At 49.0% G+C, this 16,389-nt stretch overlaps 1 long non-coding RNA gene across 1 annotated transcript in view; it reads left to right on the top strand.

Moving 5' to 3' along the window:
- Positions 1 to 13,421, top strand: part of LOC119464690 (uncharacterized) — a 29,708-nt gene extending 16,287 nt beyond the window's left edge. Inside the window, exon 4 of the long non-coding RNA XR_005194525.2 lies at positions 13,284 to 13,421. This is a non-coding gene — a long non-coding RNA (uncharacterized LOC119464690). The remainder of the gene's footprint in view (positions 1 to 13,283) is intronic.
- The last annotated feature ends 2,968 nt before the right edge of the window (positions 13,422 to 16,389 follow it).

Below are 16,389 nucleotides of genomic sequence, written 5' to 3'. Positions count from 1 at the left end.
GTGCAATACGCACGCAGCCATCCAACTAAACAGCAGAAAACAAGAAGCACACAATAACTAGTTGGACCGAACAGCTCAAAGCAGATATCGTAGCCTCGGAACGAATGATTACGACGGACGTTAAGGGAGAGAGAAGGGACAGTCGGCTAGCGAATCTACTCGAAGCCAAACAATCCACTACTAGCCAGGTGGAAGGGTCAACGTTTCAACAGAAGACTACGAAGGAAACTCGCCGAACTCAACAAGACCATTGAAGAATATTGCGTGGTTCTCTCCTGACAACAATGGGACGAAGTCTGTAACTCCCTCAACGGGAAAATACGCAGAGGGAGTGGGTGGAGCCTCATAAAACACCTCCTCGACGAAAACGGTACAGTCCGAAACTATGCAACGGATCAGGCTAAGCAAATTAGTACACCACGCGAAGCAATGCAGTACTGCCGAAGCACTTATAGAACACCTTGCCAAACAGTACTTACCGCTTAAATCGGGGCAATCTCATAGCTTACAAAGGAAGAACTACGACGGTGTCCCAAACTCGGAGCTAGATGTGGACATCACAGAAAGCGAAGTACGGTTCGCAATTCACAACGTCAACAGTAACTCTGCAGCACATGGTATCACAAATCGGTATCGCAAATAGGGCTCTCAGAAATTTAGACGACACTTCGGTCCCGTTCTTAACGCAACAAATCAACAAAGCCTGGAAAACCGGCCATCTACCTGCAAAGTGGAAGCATGCCAACACGGTCCTCATCCCAAAACCGGGCAAGCCGCTGGGGCTACCAAACCTGAGGCCGATCTCTCTAACGTTCTGCCTTGGAAAACTAGCCGAACACGTCATCCTGAGCCGACCTTCGGAATACGTAGAGGAAAAGGGGTACTTCCCCTACAATATGATCGGACTATAGACCGGGTCTCTCAGCGCAAGGCGCTATGCTAAGAATCAAGAAAAGTCTGCTGGATCGCCCCACACGAGACACCAAGGTGCTACTAGGACTTGACGTGGAGCAAGCTTTTGACAACATCCAACATCAAGCCATTCTCAAAGCCATATCTGAACACAATCTCGGAACACGTTTCTACCGCTACGTCAAGGCGTTTCTGGAGGATCGAACGGCCACTCTCCGGATAGGCGAGCACGTCTCTCGGATATCTTTGAACTGGGCGATAAGGGAACACCGCAAGGCTCGGTACTTTCTCCATTATTATTTTACTTGATGATGACAAAGCTCTCTCGCGAACTGAGTAAAATTGCCGACTGGAGCACACCATTTACGCAAACGATGTCACCATCTAGAGCACTGGTGGCAGCGATGCGGAATTAGAATCTCGCATGCAAGAAGCCATCTCGGTTACTGAAGCCCAGGTCACCCCAATGAGACTTCGCTGCTCTTCCAGAAAATCCGAGCTGCTCATCTACCATCCCCCAAGACCACATCCCCGTCCAATGCGCCCGTCCAACGACTGGCGCAGACACCACACTCCGTGCATAGAGTTACACGACAGGGACGGAAATCGCATACGTACGGTTGACAAAATACGAAACCTAGGACTAATCATCCAAAGTAACGGCTCCAACTGGGTGATGATGGACAGCATCAAGATCAAGATTGCAAACGCGATCCGAATGTTTCTGAGCATTATGAATAGGCACAGGGGAGTCGGGACTGAGCGAAGACAACGCCATTAGAATGGTCCACGCTTTTGTACTCTGTCAAATCACATATGTGGGTGCGATGCTCAACTGGAAAAAAGAGCACCGGAAAAAGCTCGAAGTACACATACGATGAGCTTTCAAGACAGCGTTGGGGCTCCCCGAAAATGCCTCCACTGATCTTCTCTTACAGCTAGGAGTGCACAATACCCTTGCCGAAATCATCGAGGCTCAGCACACGGCACAGATCGCACGCCTATCAAGCACCAAAGCGGGCAGAGAGATTCTCGTCAAGCTCAGCCTCAACACCATAGCGGAAAGGGACAACGTCTTCCAGTTACTTAAAGTCATTCAAGAAGCAATTAAAGTGCTCCCCTTCCTGAGAAACATAAGAAGCAATTAAAGTGCTCCCCTTCCTGAGAAACATAAACTTCTTCCACAATCAAGGAAGAAGGCTCGCCCGTGCCAGAGCCCTCGCGGCAGACGCGGCAAGGTTTCCCGACCAGACAGCTTTCGTGGATGCTGCGTACATACCGGAAGAGCACGCCTACTCGGTAGCAATAATCGACGGACACGGGCGAATGCGCAACTCACTCACGCTTTAAACTAAGAAGCCAGAGGTAGCTGAACAAGCAGCGATAGCACTAGCTCTCAAAGACTCGAGCTTCACAACTGTATACAGCGACTCTAGAGCAGCCACTCGAGCTTTCGCCAAGAGCGGGATAGATAAGACGGGGCTACGAATCTTAGGCGGAGGTAACATCAACGATCACTCCATTGTATGGTTCCCGGCACACATGAGCAGCTTAGGGGGCGGCCTGCGGAATCTCAACGAGATGGCACACGAGGCGGCGTGAGGACTCATCGACCGCGTCTCTCCGGTTTCCCCCGCTACCCCACATATTGAGTACAGGGATCAATTATTCACTTACAACGAGCTCACTAAGCACTTTTATCTAAGCAGACGAGAGTTCCCCGTCCCGGATAAGAAATTAACGCGCAGCCATTCAGTCACGCTACGCTTGCTCCAAACGAACTCATACCCCAACCCCTGGCGCATGAAGCACATCGACCCAGACTACGACGGATAACATGTGTGTGAACATTGCAGTGAACGTGTGGACTTGAACCATATGCTGTGTGGTTGTGCATCGACTGACGCTTACGCCAAGAACAAGGAAGACTGGGACATAGTGCTAAAAAGTGCTTCACTACACGACCAACTTCGGGCTGTCCAGGAGGCCCGCGAGGCGGCGGAGAGCTTCGGGCTCTCTGTGCCGACGTGGGAGGTGCCCTCTACACGTGGCGCCTAGCCGAGTGTCCTTCAGGACCCCTTCTTTGGGAAATGAAGTTTTACCACCACCACCAACAGTAATTTCGGCTCCATGTGCGTGGTAGCTTGGCTCCACGTGCGTGGCGGTTTCCCGTCAGTTGTGCCTAAGCACAGGTGCCAAACGGATGGTGGATGGCCCATTGTTATACCTCTCTCCACCGCCGATGCCTCTTTCACTAGTGTCGCGATACTCGGCGGCGGCACGTCCCACCAATCATTGCGCCCCTTTGTCTCATAACCTAGAGATCGTGCTATCACTGTTCGCAGCAGTTGCCCTTTGGACTCGGTATGGGACGGGAGCTCGTTTAACCGCATTTTCCAGGATCCTGACGTCAAGATTCTGACGGAGCCATGCAGTATGCCACGGCTATGAACATTGCGACTCAGACTATGACGATGGGGCGGACTTCGCATAGCAAACTCACTACTTGGCCATCGCGCCGGGCCAAAACAAGACGCCGGTGCCCTTGCTCCTTGACGAATATGCCGAAGACACTCAATATAGTCAATAATGATAATGTATAAATTCACTATAGGAATTTTTGACTACAGTAGATCCACCATAGTCACAGCTTCGCTGACCTCTTTCATCGCAGTAGTTGAAGGGCGCTCAATGTTTGTTCGCACTTCCTGCGCTTCCCCCCCCCCCCCCCCGCTCAGTATTCAGTATCAACCCTTTCCACCAGCTCAACTATCGACTTTAGGCAATAAAGATATTGGGTGCTTCCTGCGCAAGAACATTCACAGCGGGATTTAAGCGTCATACAGCATACATTAGTGTGACTCTAGGCGCTACCACATTAAAACGGAACTGAAGACGGTTAGCAACCGCGAAAATGTGACATTATCACCAATCGTATGCTGATCGTTTAGCGCAAATTTTTTTGTGACTGAATTAGCTAGGACTTCTGACCAAGTGTTCACTCAAACAGTATTAATTAAACGTCACAGGTGCACCGATTTAGCTAGTGCTTGAGTATGACATCACGAATTCCATCTGGTCCTTTGAATAAGAAGCGACGTTGTAGTCGAAACCTTTTAGGTTGACGGTGTTCTGAACCACTGCTTGACGTGGGGTAGTTGGTATTGGATGTTATAGAATTGGGAAAGAGCACGGCAACACGAGTGCTGAAAAATTATTAGGCAAGACAGGCGTTGGCTAACAATCAAATAACGTTGTTGCAAGGGGAGGGAGGGCAATCTATAAAATGAGCACCCCTCTCCCCAAGTGGGTGAAGTTATTGGAAAGTGGGCGTTTTGCTGAACGTGTTACATAATGCAAGCACACTGTTGTGAATAAATACGTTGCCATCAAGAAATATTACGATAGTGTCCACAAACTGAGTTCTCGATGCCTGTGAAGTTGTGTTGCGAGGGTGGAACAGCACAACAGACGGGCAAAGAAAACAAAGGCTTTTTCTTTTGAAAATGCAAAGGCATTTTCAAAAAATTGAAAGTTCGTAGAAAATAGAAGCACGAAGTTTACAAATTCGGTACGTCAATTTATGTCTTACGTGAATTTGTATTTCTATACCACTACATTTTTGAGATTCATGTGTAATATATTATTTTGTCACTTTAGATGTACTATTAGATGAAATTCACACAATTGTGATACCATTTTTAATTGTTTAGTTAGAGAATTGTAAACGTGGTAGTTTTGTTTCTGAAAATTCTCGACATTGCCAGTTTTTAATAACAAAATGAAGGCCTAGATTGAAAATTCGGAACCAACAGTCACTATATTTCAAGTTTTTCAATTAAGACCAGCCAATCTCTTCAAATTTGGTGGAGTGGTTGCCGAGAAAAACGAATGCTCCTTTTAGATGTTCTCCATTTCCAAACCACTAATAGCCTGGGTGTACGACAGGGCTCCTATCCATCAGGAAAAAAGGCAAGAAGGTCTTGACCATCTTGACCATCGTACCGACGTCGGTTGCCTCATTGAGTTCTTTTTTTGTAATATGGGGTTTTACGTGCCAAAACCACGACCTGATTATAAGGCACGCCGTAGAGGGGGACTCCGGAAAATTTCCGGACCACTTGGCCTTCTTTAACGTGCGCCTAAATCTAGGTACACGTGTGTTATCGCATTTCGCCGCCATCGAAATGCAGCGGCCGGGATTCGAACCCGCGACCTCGTGCTTAGCAGCCGAACACCTTAGCCACTGAGCAACCACGACGGGTGCCTCAATGACTACCTTGAAAAGCTTGATTCAACCGATGCATTAGGTGATCAGCGGTGTGGTATTTCAGGACAAGTGATTCCCGTGTTACATACTACGCCACAGGTTATGTTGCGTGCAAGCTGATAAGTAAGAACAAATTTAATAATTTCTAACGATCCTTAATTCTAGCGGCTAGCTCCGATGTACAGCAGAAGCCAAGCTGACGAAAGAAGTGTAAAGAGAAATAAGAAACACCCCTAATCCTTGACTTATGTGTCTGCTAGGGGCACTGGCACCTCCGCGTTGGTGTACACTGGTGTAGGGTGGGAAATCAAACTCGGAGGAGCGAGCCCATAGAACTGGCTATAAACCGCCAAGCACAGAGGAGGGAAGATGGAGTGAAGGAGGGCGCGATGCGTATCCCCCTAGAGGACGGCGCACGAGGCGCATCTTACGCGCTCCTCCGCCGCTGACTTCAGAGCATGTAACGAGCGCCTGCGCGCAGCTGGCGTATGCCGGGAGAGGAGAAGCAAGAGAAGAGGGAGTGACGTCACCCTTCCGCTTCGTTAGGCAGGGGTTCATTCCGCGTCAGGTGGTGTGTAGCTCTAATAAGCTTGTTTTTATTTTAATTATTATTGAGCGGGGACCCCTGGTTTAAGTGTGACGTCAACGATGACGTCACGTCTAGTCTGGGAGTTTCATGGGAACCTGTGCTGATGCACTGGGTATCTAAAGTGTACAATTGTGTGCTTTGGTGTACGGCGATTAGATTTTGCTAAGTTGTTTTAATTATTCCAGACACCTAATTAGCTCGTTACTGTACTAAACCTGTGCTCTGACGTCATATCCATCATCAACCATAAGGAGAACCATCGACATCTACCTGCTTTTATTTTTCGAAGATTTATTTTTAATCTGGTCCCACCTCTGTGACAAACCGGAAGTCAGTCGCTAACAGGAAGTTGCTGCGCAATAAACGAGGGTGTCACAAAGTGCTTATGCAACGAAAAGGGCTGCTTTATTTTCTGCAGGAACTGGACGGATTCACAAGAAAAATAGAAGAGTTTATTTCTTTACACCTTCAGTATTAACAAATTAAGGCTTAGCAGCATATTCCACCTTACATCTGCTTTGTCAAGAAATATTTTGTTATGGGCATACTTGGTTACCGTAAACATAGCACAGATGCAAAATACTATGCGCTCACATTGCAATATTTTCTTGGGCTAGCTGAAAACAACGTGAGGAAAAGAACGAGCTCAGAAATGCGCAACACTTTGAAACATTACCGTGTGACATGATATGCTGCGACGTGTTGTTTTACTTATTCTTTCGTCCCAATTCAAGTTTCCTGAGCTTTATAACAGACCTGGAAAAGTTCCTAATTCGTGATGCTGTTGAATATTTTTCTTGGTGCAAGAATTATAAAAGGGTTTATGCACCTTGTAACCAACTAGTGTTATTATCGATTTAAAGAAAACTTTCGACAGATTTGACAACACAGTAGAAAGAGTTAGAAAAGCCATAGAGATTTGAACAAAACTTTCGATACTTTGCCATTCCTGGTCGAAATTCATTTCGAGCACACGTTTTTTGTTCGATAGAACAAATGACATCGAGAATGAATAAGTTTAGTGAGGCAAGTGCAAAAGAATAATAAATAGTACTCTTGGTTAGGAAGGTGGTGCTTAGAGGATGAAGTTAATATTGCTCTTCGTAAAATGAAGGTCAGTTGACTATGCGTCCGTACGCGAGTATATTGATAGTATTTAATAAATGGAATATATTGAAATTATTTCTTTTCACAGCATAGAAAGAGATGCTGTTGTACGCTACTTCTTTTGGATTAATTTTTCTCGACACCCTTGTAGGCTTGCTTTACAATAAAATTGTACACAACTTAAACTTGGACTGTCTGTATTTCGGTCTTGAGTGGCACGACATGTAGTTTTCTTACCATCAAGCGTCTTTACCACAAATAATCTAAATGCATACTTTACATATGGCACCTGCATATCTACATGCCCAACCAGCGTTCCTTTACCTTTCCAGCAGACTATGAATTATTATGCGTATTCGTTCGTTCAGCATTGCTTCTTTATTGTTACGGTCAAGCGTCTTAGGCCCCATAAGCAGAACAGCGGCGTTGAGCATATGCATACAAGGAGCCTGCCATGGCAACACGCTCGCCCAGCTCTCCGCGCGAGGAAGCCGATGTAAGTAGCGACAGCAGAGCCACCGCCGCTTCCATGATCTGCTGTTCGGCTCCGAAACCGATGCTTCCACCTCCATTTCTAACCACCATGTCGTTGGTGTCAAAGCACCCATAAGTACTTCAGCAGGAGTGCGCGTGCTTGAATGTTTTGGACACCGTTTATTCATCTTTAATTCGTCGCTCCGCACGTCGCTGCACCAGACAATGGCTATTTCTCATACACGCCTGCTAAGCTGGCTTCATTTAATACCAACATATACCAAAACAACCGCTGCCCATTGTTCAGCCGCATTTATCGTATGAAGCACTAGGGTAGCAGCTGTTCTGTGTTCTGTCTTCGCGGAGGCGCGGTATTCAACCGATGCTGGTAGCAAGGGACAGGTATGGTATTTATTATTAATCTGGTATTTATTGACGCACACATCACCGTGTTGAGCCATCGCGCACGTTAGATGTGCTACTGTATTATTGCAAGGGGCGCTACTGCCCCGCAATGTGTGCTGCTTTTTGACTATGCACACTGAGTTCCTCGTCGATATTGATGGCGGTTACCAGTATAGGAGCACAACGCACAATGTCAGACGCCTATTCGGATGTTTCTGGCCAAATATCTGATTATATTGCTACATGCATGCTGTATTTGGTTATTTGAACGAGGGGCGCGGGCGTCACCACTCTAGAATACAGGAGGAAGACCAAGCTGGGCTCGCGCTGTGAATCAAACCGGTCAGCGCTGCGACCGCTGTTGTAAACATTTTCTGCAAATAGTTGCTCGCCAAATTGACTCTACCTTCGCGTAACATTGTGGTGGAGGTGTAACGTTCCCCGTCCTCGCCACTGAACTCTGAAGCGGCCTCACCGTCGTCTTCTCCACCAGGGCTTTCGATGGAATCACCCCGACACCACCTACCCCTGAGGCGCCAACCAGAACGCACGTTACAGTTCCTAGTCTCCGTGATCCTGGTAGATTCTCCGCCCAAAATGGCGTTCACGTTGACGACTGGCTCAGCATGTATTAGCGTGTTAACCAAAGCCACCACTGGGATCCCAGCATCATGCTTGCCAAGGTGATATTTTATCTGGACGGGCCACCACGTGTCTCGTTTTACACCCTTGAGGCTGAGCTCACCAGCTGGGACATTTTCAAAGAGAGGCTTCGCGACCTATTTGACAACCTGTCTGGTCGCCAACAGGCTGCGCGAAAGTAGCTTGCCTACTCGTGTGCAGTCGTCGACCGAAATCGTATGTCTGCCTAGATACAGGAAGTGCTCGCGCTTTGGCCGGAAAGTCGACGAGCACATGACCGAGGTTGACACGGTGGGCCATATCCTATTAGGCATCGCGGACGACGCCTTCAATTTGCTCGTCTATAACGACGTCTCTATGTCGACGCCATCGTCAAAGAATGTCGCCGCTTCGAGGTAGCCAAAAGCCGCCGCGTCGTCCCACAGTTTTCCCGGCTCCCAAACACACCTGCCACGTCCTCTTGCTCCGCTCTTACCGCCACACGACCATTTCAAGAGAATTTCAAGCGTATCGTTTGTCGAGAGATTGAAGCGGCGAATCTGGCCCCTCTTTACCCACAACCCCTTGACGGTACCTTTGACCAAGCAGCCCCCACTATTTCCGTTATTCAAGCAGTTATGCGGCAAGAAATTGCAAACCTTGGCATCCCTACCGCTTGCTCTGTCTCCCGACCGGATTCGGCACCCATTCTCATGGCCACAAGCTCCAATGACCAGTATATCGCTCCCAGACCACGCAATCCTGGTGATTGGCGAATCCCTGACGACAAACGGATCTGCTTCCGCTGCCACCCAGTTGGGCATCTATCCCGCCACTGCCGCACCCCCTGGATGCCTCCATACTAGAGCTCATTCCCTGCTCCTCGCACATACGCCCGACGCTCGCCGTTATTCCCCTCGCCGTCTGTACCCTACTTCTGATGCGCCTGACAGCCGCTCCTCCATGCGATCGCCTTCGCTCCCCGTCACCCCAACCTCGCTGCTTTTCCTCACCAATCCGCCGGACGGAAAACTAAGCCATGCAGCTCTTGGAGGCTAGTGCTGCATCACCTTCGTCCTGAACAAATGCTCCGTTGACGTTACTCACGAACACGAACCTAATTGAAGCAGACGTAGATGGTGTTGCGTTGATGGCATTCGATGATACTGGAGCCCAAGTGTCCATAGTAAGCGCTAACCTAAGTCGTTGCCTCAAAACATTCTTACGCCCGCCATCACTCGAGCTGTAAGTTTCGCCAATGGCGCCACTGTTGCCGTCAGTGGTATGTGCACTGCTCGCATACGAATTTCTGGCCGCCAAATTCCAGTCCTATTCACCGTGCTGGCCAGTTGCTCTCATGGCCTAATCTTCGCGCTCGACATTCTGACGACGCATTCTGCCCTCATCGACGGTGCCGCTGGTACGCTAGCTCTGCCTCGAGCTTCCTGTTCTTTCAGACGTTCGCCCCGAACAACCGAACACCCTCTGCTCTACAGCGTTTGTTTGCTCATCTCCTCAACGGCAACCGTGCCTCAACGGCAACCGTGCCTGATGGCGACTATGTCGTCACAGCTATTATTGATGTCCTCCTAGCGCGCAACATCTCTGTGCCTCACTCCGTCGTAACCCTTGTCGCTAATCGGATGTGCCTCCACGTTTTCAATTTAGACTTGACGAAGCAAGTGTTACCTGAAGGCATAGTGGTGGCCATGCTCCGGTCAATGACAGACGACCACGTCACTGCTTTTTCAGCCTACGCGTCTCCAGATCCTCCTCATTACCCGCAAAATGCTATGAACCTCGACGGCCCATGCATTACGCCCCGTGGTCGCTCCGGACCTCGCACCTGCTCAAGCAGCCGCCGTATATCTCATTTTGCTTTCCTACCGCGACATATTTAACACTGACAATTGACCACTTGGTCAGACGACCCTTGTTTGGCATCGGATAAACACTGATGATGCATTTTCCATTCACCGCCGACCGTATCGCGTGTCCATGGCACAGCGGCAAGTTATTCAGCAGGAAGTAAACAAGAAGCTCGCCAAAGGCATTGTTGAGCCCTCGTCGAGTCCTTGGGCGTCGCCGGTCGTGCTCGTCGAAAAGAAAGATGGCACGTGGCTTTTCTGTGTTGATTACCGCCACCTAAACCGAATCACTAAAAAGGACGTTTACCCTTTACCACGAACCGACGACGCTCTTAATTGTCTTCACTGTGCCAAATACTTTTCGCTCATCGACCTTCGATCTGGCTGAGCTTCAAATAAACTCATTAAGGTGCCACTTCGGGCACCGACAGATTACAGTGCTAGGCCATCTCGTCGATGCTTCCGGCGTACAACCTGACCCGGAGAAGGTTCGAGCAGTAACGGCTTTTCCTGTACCTCAGTCTGTCAAAGACATCCGGAGTTGTGTGGGGCTCTGTACGGATTTCAGACGGCTCGTGAAAGATTTCACAGCGATTGCTCGACCACTCACTGAACTTCTGAAGAAAGACGTGCATTTTATGTGGGGTTCTCCCCAGGCAGCCGCACGAGCACGCCTTATCACGATTCTCACCAATCCACCTGTCTTGGCCCACTTTGACCCGTCCGCGCCTACAGAGGTCCGAACCGATGCCAATGGTTATAGGATCGGCGCCGTCTTAGCGCAACGCCTAACATGGAGATGACCGTGTTATAGCCTACGCTAACCGGCTCATGACAACTGCAGAGTGCAACTATTCAATTGCCGAGCTCGAATGTCTTGCTGTCGTCTGGGCTGTTTCAATGTTCCGCCCATATTTATATGGCAAGCCCTTCTCAGTAACAGACCATCATGCGCTCTATTAGCTTTCATCGCTCAAGGAGCCTACTGGCCAGCTCGGTCGTTGGGCCCTCCGACTACAAGAATATCCCTACACAGTGACTTACAAGTCGGGATGCCAACACCAAGACGCAGACTGCCCCTCTCGCTACCCAATCGAAGAACCGACCTCTACATCTGAGGTCGTTTCTTCGCCGCTGCGCCATGTCGCCGACGAGCAGTACCGTGACCCGTCCTTGCGTATCATCATTGACCGCCTGGAATCGTTACTTGCCGATAGTTCCCTTCGCTTGTTCACGCTTCAAGATGGCGTACTCTGCCGCCACAAAGTTCACCCCGACGGCCCAGCATTACTCCTTGTGATCCCTAAACACCTTCGCTCGGCTGTACTCCACGAACTTCGCAACCTCCCCACTGCCGGCCACCTCGGTGTGTCACGTACCTACGACCGGATCTGCCAACGCTTATTTTTGCCAGGGCTTGCTCGCTCCGCTCGAAGATACGTAGCTGCGTGTGAGAAATGCCAGCGGCGCAAGACACTATCAACGGTCCCTGCCGGGTTCCATCGACCACTCGACATTCCCACGAGCCATTTTTTCGGGTTGGTTTGGACTTGTCAATTTTCCGTTATCTACCTCTGGGAACTGGTGGATTGTTGTGGCCACGGATTACGCCATGCGCTACGCCATCACTCCAGCGCTTCCTACAAGCTGTGTAATAGATGTCACCGATTTTCTTCTACGCGACGTGATTTTATTATATGGAGCTCCACGACAACTTCTCACAAATCTTGTCCGAACATTCCTATGAAAAGTTATCGCAGACGTCTTGCAGTCCTGTGCAACGAGGCACAAGCTATGCACGTCATACCATCCGCAAACAAATGGCCTCACGGAGCGTCTCAATCGCACTCTGATAGACATGCTTGCGAAGTATGTCTCTTCAGACCACACTGATTGGGACCTCGCTCTACCGTTTGTCACGTTTGCTTATAATTCCTCACGCCACGACACAGCCGGTTATTCCCCATTTTTCTTTCTGTTCGGCCGAGAACCAGCACTGCCCCTCGACACAACCCTCCCTGCTCACGCGTCACCGACCAGTGAGTATGCACTTGACGCCATCGCCCGCGCTGCCAACGCAAGAGAAATTGCCCGTGACCGCCTTCTGAACTTCCAAGAAAGTCAAGGACGTTTGTACGACCAGCGAAACCGAGAGGTGCACTTCCCGCCTGTTTCTTCGATGCTTCTATGGTCTCCGTCGCGTCCGGTCGGCCTGTCAGAAAAACTACTGTCTCGCTACACAGGTCCATACAGAGTGCTTCTTGCCGTGGCTCCCATCCCATAAGAGATTCGCCCCTGACTCCCGCTCTCCTTCCCAGTCCATTGATATCGTGCACGTTACACGACTGAAGCAGTATCAGACTCTCAGTGATGACATATAGATGCTCCGAGACGTCGCATCTGCCGCCGGGGGATTATGCTACACGCATGTTGTATTTGGTTATTTGAACGAGGCGCGCGGGAGGAAGAAAAGAGGAGGAAGAACGAACTGGGCTCGCACTCTGAATCTAACCGGTCAGCGCTGCAGCCACTGTTGTAAATATATTCTGTAAATAGTTGCTCGTCTAATTGACTCGTCCTTCGCGGAACAATATACTTCAGTAACATCAACGTGAGAGTAAATAGTGCATCCTTGTTGAGCCTTTCTCTGCTGTCCACGTGCCAGTTATCACAACAAGACTTCGACTTATGGCTATACACTTAGGCCTGAGAACAAACTGAGGAGTGGAGGATTGCTAATGACAAAAAAATTATTAGTGAGGTTATAAAGTTGAGTGCGTTGTAAGCTGGTCATGTTTTAGTGCTCATTGATGTGATTGTTACTTTATTTCGTGACGGTGCCGATGATTGCAAAACGGCCACAACACCAGCAAACTTATTTTAATATGGATGATGTGAGAGTCTAATTACAACAAATGCAGTCGCGGACATAACTGTTAGAAACAGTGTTGTTGGTAAGCTTGATACACTCTTATTAAATAAAGGAATTTCATTTTAGTTTCGAATTCCCTAACTAATCATGCCTGTATTCTTCCAGACTTGTCCTAAATGTCCCGGTGGGTGCAGGTGTCCGGGCTTCGTTTCCCGTTTACTCGGAAGACATGCCTGTTACTGAAAAGCACGGAGAATAAAAGACGTATATCAAAATCAATTTCACAGAAAATAAAAATTTGACCTGCTAGTCTGAGCCCTTGGTGCATTGCAGTTTTTCTTGAAGGTACTTTCACCGGCGATTACTTCAAAACAGCCCGGCGCATATATATATATATATATATATATATATATATATATATATATATATATATATATATATATATACATATAGTATCGCGCCAACATTTCGGTTCTGACCTTGCGGCAACCATACAGGCCCCTACCTTTAAGATGTATTCTATAAAATACACATTTTACCTATGAGCCTGATGCCAACGCGTCTTAACACACACACACACACACGCACATAGTTACGTTCGTCAATGTTCCAAGAAAACTGTGCGTCACACAAACTTCATATTGCGAGTATTATATATCAGGCACAGTTATATTATGTTGAACAAGGAAGCCTGTTGATGACGAACAGTACATCTTTCAACCAAGTAGCGTAATTAGAGCCTTGTATGAAAGTTCCTTCTTCAAGTGTTCCACAGTGCCATAGCGCCTGTAATAGCAATCTTACTAGCAGTTCAAGGTACTGCGCCTGGCATCACCTTCAAATTCAGAAACAAATAAGCAAATGTTGTATAATGTGCCTTCGAGGAGGGGACTTGACAGCCGTCGACGTTACACACGCTCTGGACAGCAGCTCTTACAGTTAGACGGAGGAACGCTTGTCAAACAAGGTGGAAGTGCTTCCGGGCTGTTGATCCTGGGATGAGTGCAGGTTCGAGTCACGAAAGCCTGTCACACGCTGGCAGACGAAGAGTACCACGGTGCTTATCGATCCAAACTTCCAGAATGGGCTGATTTGAAAGAATATGCAATTTCACACATGCTGCCTGGATCCTACCACATATCCAGAGCGGCGCTGGAAGTCGTTAGTGGTGAGCAGCAAGAGTCCGAATTCACCAACACCAGCAAGAACCGACCATTTAAGGCACTTTAAACTGCAGGCCATCCTATTTGCCATAGAGAAGCTGAAGGAAAAGGCAGGAATATTACGGAAGACCACAGGTGCAAGAGTTCACGATATTCACGATTCTATAGATGCCCTAAAGGGCTCCCGGCGACGCCCAGAGTAAGCACGTGGGCGCATGATATTAAGGTCGCATGCGCATTCCTTCATCGGGATTACGGCAGGGGTGTGCGAGTGGACTGGGTCCCGGGGCACGGGCAGCATCGGCAACGGTGCGGCCCACAGTGCAGTGAGCGAGCTGTTATTTTCCCACTCATCTCCCCTGGTCCCAGTCCCTCTCACTCCTGTGCGTCTGGATCCGGAGGAGGAGCGCGAGCGACTTTAAGTGCAAAGCCAACGGGAGGCTGAAAGCGAAGGTACCGCACAATGCCCACCCTTTGCCCAAGGGGCTTGCTCGGGTACGCAAGTCCTGGTACATAAGGCCAGGACGGGCGCAGCACTCACTGAAGACGTCCTGGCTAAGTGGCGCGAATACGCCGCTTTAAGGAAGGACGCGAGGGCCATCAGAGGCAAACGTTGGACAATATAAGGAGGAGGAAGCCGAACGTGATGTCAACATCAGTGACGGCATTACGTGTGACACGGTGCTCGACCGACATCAGGCATCTATGTGTGGGACTGTCCGGTCTCGCACGTACAGTAAGAGACAAACACAAGGGACGCGGCCATACCTCACTGGAGGCATGGACCACGCGCCCCCCTCAGGCCGATGCCCGACGAACTATTCAACTACTTATGGGAGTTTGTGCGCGAGGCGGGCTTGTCCAGCAGGTTATGAAATGTGTAGTGTTTTTTTCCCTTGTGAACCCCCCATTAACCCTTAACCCTGCTTAGGCCATTGATCCATTCTTTTCATTAAAGTTCATTCTCTCTCTGTAAATAGTTTGCTCGTCGAATTAACCGTCCTTCGCGAAACAATATACTTCAGTAGTAACATCAGCGTGAGAGTAGTAAATAGTGAATCCTGTTGGAGCCTTTCTCTGCCGTCCACGTGCCAGTTTATCACAACAAGACTTCGACTTATGGCTATACACTTAGGCTGAGAACAAAACGAGGAGTGGAGGATTGCTAAGGACAAAAAATTTATTAGTGAGGTTATAAAGTTGAGTGCGTTGTGCGCTGGTCATGTTTAGTGCTCATTGATGATGTGTTGTACTTTATTTAGTGATGGTGCCGATGATTCAAAACGGCCCACAACACAGCAAACTTCTTTAATATTATTACGATAGCATCGAAAGATGTTGAAGAGACGAGCCGCCGCGCGAAAGACGATTAAGTGTGTCTGTGCTCTTGGTGCGAGCGATTGTGGGCCTGGCTGTCTGGCTTCAGTTGTAATAGCCGTAAATAGCCTCTTTCGTCTGTGTCCTTCCACACGTAACATTCTGGTGGAGGTTTAGCGATCCCGTCCTCACACGGAACTCCGAAGTTGGCGGTACATCGAGCTTGTCACCATGCCCCCGGTGACGAGACCGCCTCTGCAACGGCTTCGGCTCGCCCGACTACGCCTATCGTCACAGTTGCCCAACATCGCGACCCTGGTGTGTTCTATGGCCTGGAGGGCAGGATGTTGACGAGTGGATCAAGCTCTATGAACACGCCAGTGGCTAAATAACAGGTGGGAACCCAACGATTATGCTCGCCAAGGTCCTCTTTTATCTCGGCGGCACCCCACGCGTGTGCACCAAAACGCATGACGACGAGTTCACCAGTTGGGACACTTTCAAAGAACAGCTTCGGGACTGTTCGGCGACCTCTTGGGCGCAAGGTTGCCGCGAGGAAGGCTCTTGCGTCTCGTGTGCAGACCTCTACAGAGCCGTATGTTTCATACATCCTCGACGTCTTGGCTCTATGCCGCAAAGCTGACGATACGATGTCCGAAGCAGATAAAGTGGCCATGTGCTAAAAGGCATTGCCGACGACGCTTGCAATTTGATTGTTTTCGGCAACGTCTCGACTGTCGACGCCATCATAAAAGAAAGGATGCCGTCGCCTTGAACACGCTAAGAGCCGC

This window comes from Dermacentor silvarum, chromosome 9 (assembly GCF_013339745.2).
Source record: "Dermacentor silvarum isolate Dsil-2018 chromosome 9, BIME_Dsil_1.4, whole genome shotgun sequence".
NCBI lineage: Eukaryota > Metazoa > Arthropoda > Arachnida > Ixodida > Ixodidae > Dermacentor > Dermacentor silvarum.
The sequence above is the reverse complement of the archived record's forward strand: the minus strand, read 5'-3'. Positions and strand labels throughout refer to the sequence as shown.